At 41.1% G+C, this 14,436-nt stretch overlaps 2 non-coding genes across 2 annotated transcripts; both read left to right on the plus strand.

Annotated features, from left to right (window-relative positions):
* The first annotated feature begins 9,752 nt into the window (after window positions 1-9,752).
* trnah-gug (transfer RNA histidin (anticodon GUG)) lies at window positions 9,753-9,824 on the plus strand. Its single transcript has one exon. It is a non-coding gene; the product is annotated as a tRNA-His (tRNA).
* A 109-nt stretch (window positions 9,825-9,933) lies between these two features.
* Window positions 9,934-10,006, plus strand: trnar-acg (transfer RNA arginine (anticodon ACG)). The gene has a single exon. It is a non-coding gene; the product is annotated as a tRNA-Arg (tRNA).
* Window positions 10,007-14,436: the final 4,430 nt, after the last annotated feature.

Here is a 14,436-nt window from a genome sequence, read left to right on the forward strand (position 1 = left end):
GCTGCAGAATGCTCAATAATCCTCCAACATCCAGTCACCATTTAAAACTTGACACTCGAGGCCACAACACAGTGATGGGCATCAAATTCCACCGAGTCTGAACAATGCACCAGGCAGAAAAGTCACTGTTCATTCCATTTGCCATTTATGATACAGATATGAGTTTAACAGGAAGCTAAAGAAATGAGTTCATTCATTCATTCATGAAATACTGGCTACACTCTTTAATTAAAAGAATCACACAAGAATTTGTTTGCATTTTGCACCATGACACTGATAGTCCAATTGACACAGACATATTGACAACCATTGATATATTTTAATACTTTTCAGCTAAAAGTTCTGACATCTGATGTAAAAATGAGAAATTAGCAATTAGTATCATTAGTATCATATTTGTCTTCAAAGTCATTAACTGATCATTTTTTGAATATGACTAATATCCTGACTTTAGACATAATTCAGTGACTTGTATATCTGTAAATGTATTAGTGTACATGTCTGCTTTGTTCATTGCACTAAAACAACTATTTGATGAAAAAATGGATATGACTTTATACTTTTTTTTAAATCATATTACTTTCATACAAATGTCACAGTTCTCTGAACACCTATAGTGCTAAAGGCAGCTACAAACTATTCATCCATTCATCAACTAATGTTTAGCTTGGTTTATCACCAGTCTTCTATCATGTCTTCTTTTACATTTAGTTCAATCTACAAGCAACAACACTCTATTCACCCTTAGAATTTAAGATACTGGGAACAGGAAAGTCACTCACACATGACATTTTGAACACATCATCTCACACCTCATATCAACCGTATAGTTTATAGGCTACCAGTTTATAAAAATAAGTAAAAATTTTACATTTAGTTTTATAAAAATGAAAATGGATCAGTTGGTTATAACCCTATTTGTCTTTATATACAATTCTCCTGATGTGAAGGAAAACTCGCCTGAACCAGTTAGTTAAATGCTTAGCTAGCCAGGCTGCAAATATAAACATGTAAAGTAATAAGACACAGACCACACAACATTTCGGTCACAACCTTACAAGGAGCACATTCTCAGCAGCTACTACTGAACTAATAGAGGTGTAGATGACATTTATAGGTACTGATATTCATACATTTTATATACATATTACAGATGCAGCTCCACAATACGTGTTTTTTTCCCCATTCAAGATCGGATGCTTCCCAGATGGGGAGAGTAAGCATGAGACTTGTGCGGAGTTCTTTTCACATTTCTCCTTTCTCTCTTCTGTCTCCACAGTAACCTTTGCACTCATTCACTGTAACACTAATTTAGGGACACAAATAGCAGAGACCATGGATATGACTAAGCAAGCCTATTATGTCAAACCATAATAAAACAACTCACACTGAAGGAGCCTGTTTGAAGGTACATTACCCTCCATTAGAATTCAGCTTGCATTTAGAAGGTGTTATGGCTAGCTCAGCAGTGAAAGACCTGGGTGTAATATTAGACAGCAACTTGTCCTTTAAAAATCATATTTCCAGTATTAATAAAACAGCCTTCCACCTTAGAAATATTGCCAAGCTTAGGAACATTTTATCTGTATCTGATGCAGAAAAGCTAGTTCATGCATTCATGACCTCCAGACTGGACGACTGTAATGCATTACTAGGTGGTTGTCCTGCATCTTCAATAAACAAGCTACAGTTAGTCCAGAATGCAGCCTCCAGAGTTCTGACCAGATCAAGAAAATATGATCATATAACCCCAATTTTATTATCCCTGCACCTGTTCAGTCTAGAATTGATTATAAACTAGCAGTACTTACATACAAGGCTCTAAATGGTTTAGCTCCCACGTATCTAACCAGTCTTCTGACACGCTACAATCCACCACGTTCTTCAAGATCACAAAACTCTGGACTTCTGGTAGTTCCCAGAATATTACAGTCTACAAAAGGAGGTAGAGCCTTTTCGTATTTAGCTCCCAAATTTTGGAATAGTCTTCCTGACAGTGTTCGGGGCTCAGACACATTCTCCCAGTTTAAAAGTAGATTAAAGACATATCTCTTTAGCCTGGCATACACATAACACACCCAATAACCTTGTACTGCAGTACATCTGATCAAATGCACATTATCATCTAGTTCTGCTAATATTATGAATGCTAATTCCTTTCCACCTGTTCCTTTTTCTACCCATCCCGAGGCATCTGGAGATTGTGCCAGCTGCAGTAGACAGAGGCCAAACCTGCGAGGATCCTGAGGCATTCAGAGATGGACCAGCTCTGGATTCTGCTTCATGAGGATTTGGGTATATCAAAGCAACGCTGCCAGCCCTATGTGGACTTTGAGGACGACAACAACCTCCTAATTAACACACACACTAACATTTTACATCACACTGTAGACTGTACATAACTGCAGAAAGGACATTGTTCATATCGCACTCTTCGGTGTTTAGAATAATTTATAGTCACACTCTCCGGTGTCACCCAAATGAGGATGGGCTCCCTTTAGAGTCTGGTTCCTCTCAAGGTTTCTTCCTCATACCATCTAAGGGAGTTTTTCCTTCCCACAGTCGCCACAGGCTTGCTCACTAGGGATGATTTTGTCTAACATCTAGGACTTTTTACACTTTTTACAGTCCATGGGTTGTACCGCTCAAAGGACACATACATGAAGATTATGAAGAAGGGAAGCATCTTCCCTTCTAGCTGGTCACCAGATTTCCATGTAAGCCAGACCTTTGCATGCAATGTTTTGACTTTGGCTCCCAGACAGTGTGGTGTAAATATATCATGGCCTTTTTTCTAGTCAAATAAGGATGTGGAGACACACTGGTGGATCAGAGAAATATAATATCTGCATTGTATTATTTATTTATTTGATCTGATTTGAAGTAGTATTATAACAAGTGATTAATTATAGAGCCATTATCTGAAAAAAGTATTCATCCGTTACTTGTGAATCAAGCATGTGACTTAAATACACAAACCTAAACAAAGCACAGGAGACACCTATTAGACATAATGACAGAGACTGGACACCAACAAAAAGGCAGTGGGGGCCTCTAGTGGCCAGAAAACAGTCCACAACCCTGACAGGAAACCAGTAGATATCAGTTTATATCTTGCTCTGTTCATGTTACAGTTAGTTGCATATCTTACCTGTATATTTCAGTCTAGTTGTGTTGATATTTAACATGATCAGAAAATGACATGATTTTCAAAGTCTTTTCCTGTTTCATCATAAAATGGACATAATAAAGCGTCCAAAAGTCAGAATGGACAAACCCATGTGTATAAATCACACCAAAATATGGATTTTAATTAAAACACTTAAGAGAAACATTATTTCAGACTTTTGGATAACAGCTGGATAGACTTTTATTTGATAATTATGTGCAGTATTGAGATTAAAATTTATACTTGATTTGGATTGGTCAGAAGGTGTTCAGCATGGACCTGATAGCAGTTCAGGTTTCAAATCAAATCTCTCTTTTTTAAGAATGTCCTCTTTCTGATTATCGTCTACTAAAAACAGTCTATAATATCTATATAGTCATAATTCGGGGGGTGGGAGTACACTACATTTTTATAACTTATTGAAAAAAATCTTAATCTTAAAAATGTAATATATAAATATTTACAGAAATGCATAAATCAACAACAATGCAAATTATATTAATATAATTATATTATTAATGTAAATTAGACTAATACACAGGAAATAAAAAAACAACATTAATAATCTAAAGATCCTATACATTTAACAAAAACTAAATGTAAAAACCAGCAGACATTTTCTACAATTCTACAATCATTAAAATGTTTACATTTATAGATTATGATAGAGATGAGACTAATGCTGAAATCTAGGGGTGAAATACTTACCACACATACTTACCACAGATACATACCTTACATCATGAATATGAGGTGATGAACATGAGGTGAAGACTGAGCTTTTTAAAGTTACATCTCGTTCACAAAAATACTAACTACCCAAGTGGGGACTAGGACAGGCGTCCTGATGAACTCCATCTCCCCATCAGGATCCACACGCTGCCGTCTACTCAGAGGGGCTTCTTGATTGCCATCCTCTTCGTCCTGCCTCCTCCTTATGCCCTGGCGTGGGACAGGAGTTATCATTGTGGCAGGAGCATAGTACATACCAGCCACAATGCTGTGGATGTCGATATTGAAATAAGGCTGGGGCAAAGGAACTGTTGAAGGCTGTGGACTCCCTGAAAGTGGTGGCCTCCTCACAGGGGATGGGGTCCTGAGAGGGGATGGACTCCTCACAGGGGGTGGGACTAGGTGATTCCCCTCACTCTCAGGTTGGTGACTTGTACAAAGTGAGAGGGACCCTGAACCAAAACGGCTACCACAGCATTCTGCAGCGCCATGCAATACCCTCTGGTATGCATCTAGTTGGTCAGGGGTTCATCCTACAGCAAGATAATGACCCAAAACCTAAGTCCAAGCTATGCCAGAACTACCTCAGGAAAAAAGAACAAGATGGTAAGCTTGAAAACATGGAGTGGCCAGCACAGTCTCCAGACTTAAACCCCATGGAGCTGGTTTGGGATGAACTGGACAGAAGAGTGAAAGCAAAGCTACAAGTGCCACACATGTATGGAAACTTCTGCAACAGATTTGGGAAGAACTTTCTGAAGAATATTTGATTTCTATTGTAGAAAGAATGCCACGAGTGTGTTCAGCTGTTAGATCTGCCAAAGGTGGCTACTTCGATGAGTCAAAAGTTTAGAATACATTTTGGTCTAGAAATTGATTCCATGATTTCTTTTTTAACTCCAATTGCTTATTTGTACTATGCTTTCATTTCAGAGTGCAATGAGACATTAAACTGAATAATTTTCAATAAAAAATGGAAAAATTGGAGTGTTCTAAAACTTTTGACCAGTAGTGTATATATATGCATAAACTTTTAAGCCATAACATTATGACCAGCTGCCTAATATTGTTAGTCCTCCTTTTGCTGCCAAAATAGCCCTGCAGCCCTGACCCATAGAGGTGTGGTCTTCACTAGATCTCTGAATGAAATTTATTTATTTATTTTTATATACACTATATTGCCAAAAGTATTCGCTCACCCATCCAAATAATCAGAATCAGGTGTTCCAATCACTTCCATGGCCACAGATATATAAAATCAAGCACCTAGGCATGCAGACTGTTTTTACAAACATTTGTGAAAGAATGGGTCGCTCTCAGGAGTTCAGTGAATTCCAGCGTGGAACTGTGATAGGATGCCACCTGTGCAACAAATCCAGTCGTGAAATTTCCTCGCTCCTAAATATTCCACATTCAACTGTCAGCTGTATTATAAGAACGTGGAAGTGTTTGGGAACGACAGCAACTCAGCCACGAAGTGGTAGGCCACGTAAACTGACGGAGCGGGGTCAGCGGATGCTGAGGCACATAGTGTGAAGAGGTCGCCAACTTTCTGCAGAGTCAATCACTACAGACCTCCAAACTTCATGTGGCCTTCAGATTAGCTCAAGAACAGTGCGCAGAGAGCTTCATGGAATGGGTTTCCATGGCCGAGCAGCTGCATCCAAGCCATACATCACCAAGTGCAATGCAAAGCGTCAGATGCAGTGGTGTAAAGCACGCCGCCACTGGACTCTAGAGCAGTGGAGACGCGTTCTCTGGAGTGACGAATCGTGCTTCTCCATCTGGCAATCTGATGGACGAGTCTGGGTTTGGCGGTTGCCAGGAGAACGGTACTTGTCTGACTGCATTGTGCCAAGTGTAAAGTTTGGTGGAGGGGGGATTATGGTGTGGGGTTGTTTTTCAGGAGCTGGGCTTGGCCCCTTAGTTCCAGTGAAAGGAACTCTGAATGCTTCAGCATACCAAGACATTTTGGACAATTCCATGCTCCCAACTTTGTGGGAACAGTTTGGAGCTGGCCCCTTCCTCTTCCAACATGACTGTGCACCAGTGCACAAAGCAAGGTCCATAAAGACATGGATGACAGAGTCTGGTGTGGATGAACTTGACTGGCCTGCACAGAGTCCTGACCTCAACCCGATAGAACACCTTTGGGATGAATTAGAGCGGAGACTGAGAGTCAGGCCTTCTCGTCCAACATCAGTGTGTGACCTCACAAATGCCCTTCTGGAAGAATGGTCAAACATTCCCATAAACACACTCCTAAACCTTGTGGACAGCCTTCCCAGAAGAGTTGAAGCTGTTATAGCTGCAAAGGGTGGACCGACGTCATATTGAAACCTATGGATTAGGAATGGGATGTCACTTAATTTCTTATGCGAGTCAAGGCAGGTGAGCGAATACTTTTGGCAATATAGTGTATGTATATATTCATTCAGAGATCTAGTGAAGACCACACCTCTATGGGTCAGGGCTGCAGGGCTCTTTTGGCAGCAAAAGGAGGACTAACAATATTAGACAGGTGGTCATAATGTAATGGCTTAAAAGTTTATGCATGTGTATACACCACTGTTCAAAAGTTTTAGAACACCCCAATTTTTACAGTTTTTTATTGAAAATTATTCAGTTTAATGTCTCATTGCACTCTGAAATGAAAGCATAGTACAAATAAGCAACTGGAGTTAAAAAAGAAATCATGGAATCAATTTATAGACCAAAATGTATTCTAAACTTTTGACTCATCGAAGTAGCCACCTTTGGCAGATATAACAGCTGAACACACTCGTGGCATTCTTTCTACAATAGAAATCAAATATTCCTCAGAAAGTTCTTCCCAAATCTGTTGCAGAAGTTTCCATAAATGTGTGGCACTTGGTTGCTTTGCTTTCACTCTTCTGTCCAGTTCATCCCAAACCAGCTCCATGGGGTTTAAGTCTGGAGACTGTGCTGGCCACTCCATGTTTTCAAGCTTACCATCTTGTTCTTTTTTCCTGAGGTAGTTCTGGCATAGCTTGGACTTAGGTTTGGGTCATTATCTTGCTGTAGGATGAACCCCTGACCAACTAGGTGCATACCAGAGGGTATTGCATGGCGCTGCAGAATGCTGTGGTAGCCGTTTTGGTTCAGGGTGCCTCTCACTCTGTACAAGTCACCGACCCTGGATCCAGCAAAACAGCCCCAGACCATCACACTTCCTCCTCCATGTTTGACAGTTGATGCCACACACTGTGGAACCATCCTTTCGCCTACTCGACGGCGTACAAAGATCCTGCGTGATGAACTGAAGATTTCAGTTTTTGATTCATCAGTCCATAATACCTTCTTCCAGTCTTCAGTAGTCCAATGGCGGCGTTTCATGGCCCAGGCAAGCCTCTTTGTCTTATTCTGACGTCTTAGTAATGGCTTTCTTGCTGCAACTCGTCCTGTCAAACCTGCAGCTCAAAGTCTTCTCTTCACAGTTGAAACTGAGACTTGCTTACTACGACCACTATCAAGCTGTGCTTGAAGCTGTTGTCCTGTGAGCTGCCTATCACACAAGCTGTTCACTCTCAGAAATTTGTCCTCTGATTCAGTTGTGGCTTTGGGTCTGCCAGACCTCTTCCTGTCAGAGTTTGCCCCAGTTTCTGAGTGCCTTTTGATGGTGAAGGAAACTGTACTCACTGACACCTTGACTTTCTTTGCAATTTCTCTGTAGGAAAGACCTACATTTTTAAGTGTTATGATGGTCTGTCTCTCTTCCGTTGTTAATTGCCTTTTTCTCGCCATTTTTGTAGCGACACACTACTTTCTGCAGTACAATACTGTTCAACTGATGCTCACGAGGGTATGGTACCACAGTGTGTTCCAACACTGCTTTTATGCAGACAGAGGGGGTTGTAAGTAATCCAGAAAAGTTGGAACACCTGTAGGAATTAGTAGCACCAGCTTTCAAGGCTTGATCAACCTCCATTGCTGCAGAACAGCTTTAAATTGTTAACCCATTTTGTGTTCCCTGAAAAAGGCCTTTTTGTATAATTCTGAAATGTACATTATTTTTCAGTTTTGGGTAACCTTACCTTTTTTTTAACCTCTGGCAGTTCACCACTTACCTTTGTACCATTTCAAGCTATTCATTGGACTTGAACGACTTGAATTGCAATAAATAACTGGAAAAATTGGGGTGTTCTAAAACTTTTGACCAGTAGTGTATGTGTGTGTATATACACACTTTACTGTGCAAACAGTGTGTATGTGTAAAAATAAGAATTAATAAGAAAAAAAGCTCAGATATTTAGAGACAGACCTTTTTTATTTATATATCTATTATATAAGTCAGTATGAGTGAGAGTGAGGGGAATCACCTAGTCCCACCCCCTGTGAGGAGTCCATCCCCTCTGTACACCATCATGGCACCTGTTAGGGGGTGGGATTAGACAGCAAGTTAACAATTTTGTCCTCAAAGCTGATGTGTTAGATGCAGAAAAAATGGGCGAGTGTATGGAGAAGGGCCAAATTGTGATGGCTATACGACTGGATCAGAGCATCTCCAAAACTGCAGCTCTTGTGGCGTGTTCCCAGTCTGCAGTAGTCAGTATCTATCAAAAGTGGTCCAATGAAGGAACATTGGGTTATGGCAGCGACTGAGGGCAGGACTAGTGAGAAAACTTGAACACAATCAAAGGGGGCTGAACACAAATGCAGATAACCAGATCACAGTTCTGGAGAAATGTTTAATTAGATAATAATGCAGGTCAAATAATCCACAAAACAAATCCAACAAGTCAGCTCAAAAGACTTGACAGTAGTTCCAAAAAATAAATCCCCAAAATCCACAAGGTTAATCCAAAAGCATACAAAAGGTTCACAGGAGTCTAATCAAAAAACAAAGTCAATACTTCCAAAAAGTCATTCTAATTAGTCCACAAAATAAATCCATAAGGCATTCAAAAGAGCACTTGTCAATCAATCAATACAAAGAACTATACCAGATGCACAAAGTCTTTTAAGGACAAGGCCATAAACCAGAGCACATGGCTGACCTAGACTTAATCAAGGTACAGGAAACACTAAGCAAAGTATTTGTGGAGGAAAAGGGTGAGTTAAATACACAAACCTAAACAAAGCACAGGAGACACCTATTAGACATAATGACTGAGACTGGACACCAACAAAAAGGCAGTGGGGGCCTCTAGTGACCAGAAAACAGTCCACAACCCTGACAGGAAACCAGTAGATATCAGTTTATATCTTGCTCTGTTCATGTTACAATTAGTTGCATATCTTACCTGTATATTTCAGTCTAGTTGTGTTGATATTTAACATGATCAGAAAATGACAGATGATTTTCAAAGTCTTTTCCTGTTTCATCATAAAATGGACATAATAAAGCGTCCAAAAGTCAGAATGGACAAACCCATGTGTATAAATCACACCAAAATATGGATTTGAATTAAAACACTTAAGAGAAACATTATTTCAGACTTTTGGATAACAGCTGGATAGACTTTTATTTGATAATTATGTGCAGTATTGAGATTAACATTTATACTTGATTTGGATTGGTCAGAAGGTGTTCAGCATGGACCTGATAGCAGTTCAGGTTTCAAATCAAATCTCTCTTTTTTAAAGAATGTCCTCTTTCTGATTATATATATACAGTTATACAAACCAAAAAATAGTGTATGTCAAATATGTACAGAAGAAACTGAATCTGAGTTTAGAGACTAACTAACTAACTAAATATAATCACAATCGTTTACATCAGCAAACAAAACATTAATATAAATTATGTATACACAGGCCAGAGGGGCGCCAGAACACATATCACAACATGTAGCAGCTCCTTTTACCTGCCGGCCCAGGTGCATGGGATGCCGTGATCGTATAGTGGTTAGTACTCTGCGTTGTGGCCGCAGCAACCCCGGTTCGAATCCGGGTCACGGCATTGGCTTTTCCACATCACCGTTGAACGCTAGGCATGGCTTTTGACCGCTGGCTGTTTGTCACTTGAAAAGCATAAAAAGGTAGGACCCCGCTCCCCTTAAACCTCACATGGGCCAGTGGCGCAATGGATAACGCGTCTGACTACGGATCAGAAGATTCTAGGTTCGACTCCTGGCTGGCTCGGCTGCCTTTTAAGAGCCCAGAGTTGCTGGCAGAGTAACACCTCCCACAATCCCTGAAATGCGGAGAGTCCTGTACTGGGAGGTACGCTGGTTTTCTGCACCAGGAACACCAGCCCACGCTCTGTCTAGCGGCTGATCTTCCGCTGGATTGCCAGCTCGAGTAGCTGGATATTCGGTCAGCACTGGCCGATTTTGTGCTCTGCAATGCAAGGTTCCCATACAAAGCTCTGGATGATACCGCGCTGGAGCTCAAACTGCTTGGTGGTCGAGTAAAATGCTGATCTCAACTCTCCTGGGGCGCCCTCCCATATGGTCTAGCGGTCAGGATTCCTGGTTTTCACCCAGGTGGCCCGGGTTTGACTCCCAGTAAGGGAACGTGACTTAATTGGATTGCCCGCAGAGCTGGCAAGGAGTTCACCAAATCGCTGAGTTAATAACGGCTGGGAACGCTTCCTCAACGGAAACCAAAAACGATCACTGATTGCAGCCAGCAGCATGTTGGTGTTGTGTTCATTTCGATTCACTGCGCAAAACGTTACATAACTGATTTGTCATCACTTATTTATTTGTAGGCTCCCCCTAAGGCTCCCATGGGCCAGTGGTGCTACCTGAAGAACGATAGTCTGGGTCAGCCGGCCAATCACAGCTCACCCGGGAAATCTTTCTCGCCCAATCACATCGGCCCGTTACATCTTTCTTCCCCAATCCCTGCGCTGAAAAGATGGACAGACAATGATGGCCGCGCCCATAGCGAGCCAATCGAATCTCTCGCAATTTTATCGTTCTCCGCTAATCGCAACAATGGCCCGCCCACGGCAATCGATGGATCTTGCGTGCTAATGATGTGTCATTCAAGTCAAATGTATTCGCATAATTACAGTGTCATCCATCAATCTAACCTAACACTAGCCTACAATCTCCACAGAAGGTTGATCTGAAAAAGAGACCTCAGTCTGGGAATTCCTCCACATCTAAGAGTACATCCCCTACCCTGACTCCATCGCCATCCCCAACTCCTAAGCCTCTAATTGGTGAAACCCTGTCTTCTGCTTCTTCCCAACCATGTTCTAAAAGTAGTGGTGGCTCCAGCAGTGGCAGCATCACTGATGAAGGTCAGTGCAAATAAAGATGATCAGACTTTATGGTGTGTAGGAATGTACTCTCATTCACACTATTGCAGTTATACAGTAGACATACTGATGACTAAAAATAATCAGAATGAGACGGTAATAGGAGCAAATGAAAACATTTATTAAAGTAAACTATATAAACACTATACAACTATAAGTTTATTTACAACAATATTATTTGCAGCTACTATTTATACTAATTACTATTAGAATAAGAATGTCCTTTTTTAGCAGGCTATGATTGTTATAAAATTAGCTTTTGATGCTTGTTATTTTAATTATTATTCCTTAATTACTCATTACCACATTTGTTTGACAACTACATCATTTTCAAGCCCAGGAACTGAAAGTATTTTGCACAAGGAAACAGTCTATCATCATTCTGAAGTCACCTGGTTGTTAACTGCTGCCAGACGCATCACAATCTTCTTCCCCATAACGAACAAGAAGTTCTGATTGTGGATGCAGGTAAGATGAATCTGAATATAAGACAGCACATAATATAAGCTAAAGCAGAGTGAACTTCCCCTGAACAAAAACAGCAGCTAAACAAAGGTTTTACTCACAGCGAACGCCTCACGGAGAGCATGCAGCTTCAGGCCGATATCAGTTACCCCTCTCTCTGTAAGATGGTCCCTAAGAAACAAAAGATTTACATGCTTAGTGTATTAAACATACATTACTCCTTTATACCATTAAACTGTGAAGAGAAGCGTACCAAGTAAAGGGCACCTCCATCTCCTCTTGGCTAAGGCTCTCCTCACTCTCCTGCAAGACACATTAGCAATAAATCATTAAAACTCACACAGTAAATGTTACAGCCTCCCATTCAGGGGAATAGCAGCATCTGTAGATACACATCAGGTCTGAAACACAGAATTACCTCAGAGTCGTACTGTTCCTCTGAATCACTGTGGGGAGAGTCAACCTGCTCCTGCTCCCAGGTGGAGGTGTTCACCTGACCATCTTTAGCCACATGCAGGAACGTGCAGGACACCTTTTTAAAGGTTTGCTGTTAAATTAAAAAATATATAAAAATGAACACTGCAGACCCATATGTGTACAAAATTCCAAGAGTTACTATCTACAATAAAGACTTCATGACATTGCAATAAATTTACCACATAATCCTCAAGTGGCTCCATGATGGTTTCCACCCGGTTACAGGAAAGGAGCTCTGTAACCTTCCCATATTCAGCCTTAAGAGAACAATTTGAAGTGAACACAATTAGTCACTGCAAGTAACAAAAGTTTTGTGACGCCACAACAGATAATCCCTCACCTGTATGACAGTGAAATGGTCCTCGATGGTGGTCTGATAAGGGAATCCCTGCAAATGACAATTAGCTGAAACTCAAGATCTACTCCTCAAAAGTGTTCATCTAATAATCATTAATATCAATTCTGGTCGAAGTAGCACGTCTTGGTGGTTTTAAACCAGCAAATCCACTCTCAGGACCCCTTATCATCCCGAGGAAGTATCCCTTAACGTCCACTGCCTAGAAATAGAGAAACTAAACATTAGAACTTGTAAAGAAGGATGTGTGTGTGTTTGTATCTCAGCTGTAGCACTGTAGAATACCCCAGACAGGAAGGTAAAGGTGCGTGCAGAGAGGAACTGGATATTTCGGCAGGCGCTGATCGGCTCGCCAGCATCGAGCGTCTGTGAAATGAAGAGCATGATGAACATAACTGCTTCCTATCACAGCCATTTTATAATAACACAAGTAACATTCTCTCACTTTCTTTACAGTCAAAACAACCCTGTGAAATACAGTGATCAGCTTTAGTAAATAAAGGAAAGGTTTGGTTACCAGAAGGACGGGTGAAGATTCCTGGTCATGTTCGTTTGGCAGCAGCTGTAGGTTTGGCTCAACGACCTTAAAACACACAAACACAATTAGTAACTGCAATTAACACAATTTAGTGATGACACAATGAACAAGCCCTTACCTGAATGCCAGGGAAACTGTCCTCACAGTTGTTATGAAAAGGGAAACGACAATTAGATGAAACTCAAGATCTACAACCGCATTTCATTTAAGTTCTCTTTTAATAATCGTTAAAGTGGAATCTCTTCATGAGAGTAATAAATAGCGTGATTACCTCGAGAGTCCAGCAGTGTGCGGTTTCAAGCCAGCAGAGCTGACTCTCTGGACCCCTTAATAACCTGAGGATGTCTCTCCTAAGGTCCACTTGCTAGAAATAAAGAAACAAAACTAAACATTAGAACTTGTAAAGAAGGATGTGTGTGTGTTTGTATCTCAGCTGCAGCACTGTACAATACCCCAGACTGGGAGTTGGAGGAGTCTGCAGTGTTGTACTCAACATTACAGCAGGTGCTGTTCAGCTCACCAGCACTGAGGGGCTGTGAAAAGTAGAAGATGAGGATCATCAGTGTTTTTTATCATAGCAGTTTCACACTAACACTTTCAAACATTCTGTCGCTTGGAAAATCCAGAGATCAGATTTAGTAAATAAATGACAGGTTTGGTTACCAGAACAACAGCTGAAGATGTGGAGTGAGTTTCTGTGGGTAGCTGCAGCAGGATTGGCTCAACAACCTTAAGACACACACACACACACACACACACAGACAAAAGCAGCCTACACGTTTCAAATGTAGTTAAAATATTTTACTGACACATACCTGGAGGACTGAGGGAGTATCTGACGATTCTCCCAGCAAATCCACAGCTTCTGCAATAAATTAGTTTCATGTAAGTTTAATTACAACTAACATTTTCTGTTAAATGTAAAACATTAAAATGGCCAAATTTATAAGGTAGTAGAGAGAGAGAGAGAGACCTTGTAAATTTTTCTCTCCTTTCTTTCTAATGCTTAAAAGTTAATAAACCTGTGAGTTAGTTAGCTAGTTAATTTGTGAAGAAACAGACTAATTGTAGCATTAGTAGCTTGTGTAAATTCACTGTACATGTGACTGATTAAACTCTCTAAATCCTCAAGTCCAGGCATCCTGATGAACTCCACCTCCCCATCAGGATCCACACGCTGCCGTCTACTCAGAGGGGCTTCTTGATTGCCATCCTCTTCGTCCCACCTCCTCCTTATGCCCTGGCGTGGGACAGGAGTTATCATTGTGGCAGGAGCATAGTACATACCAGCCACAATGTTGTGGATGTCGATATTGAAATAAGGCTGGGGCAAAGGAACTGTTGAAGGCTGTGGACTCCCTGAAGGTGGTGGCCTCCTCAAAGGGGATGGGGTCCGGAGAGGGGATGGACTCCTCACAGGGGGTGGGGTCCTGAGAGGAGAGAGGCCTCTCACAGGTGGGGATGGG

The sequence above is a fragment of the Hemibagrus wyckioides genome, unplaced genomic scaffold, assembly GCF_019097595.1.
Source record: "Hemibagrus wyckioides isolate EC202008001 unplaced genomic scaffold, SWU_Hwy_1.0 Contig3, whole genome shotgun sequence".
Lineage (NCBI taxonomy): Eukaryota > Metazoa > Chordata > Actinopteri > Siluriformes > Bagridae > Hemibagrus > Hemibagrus wyckioides.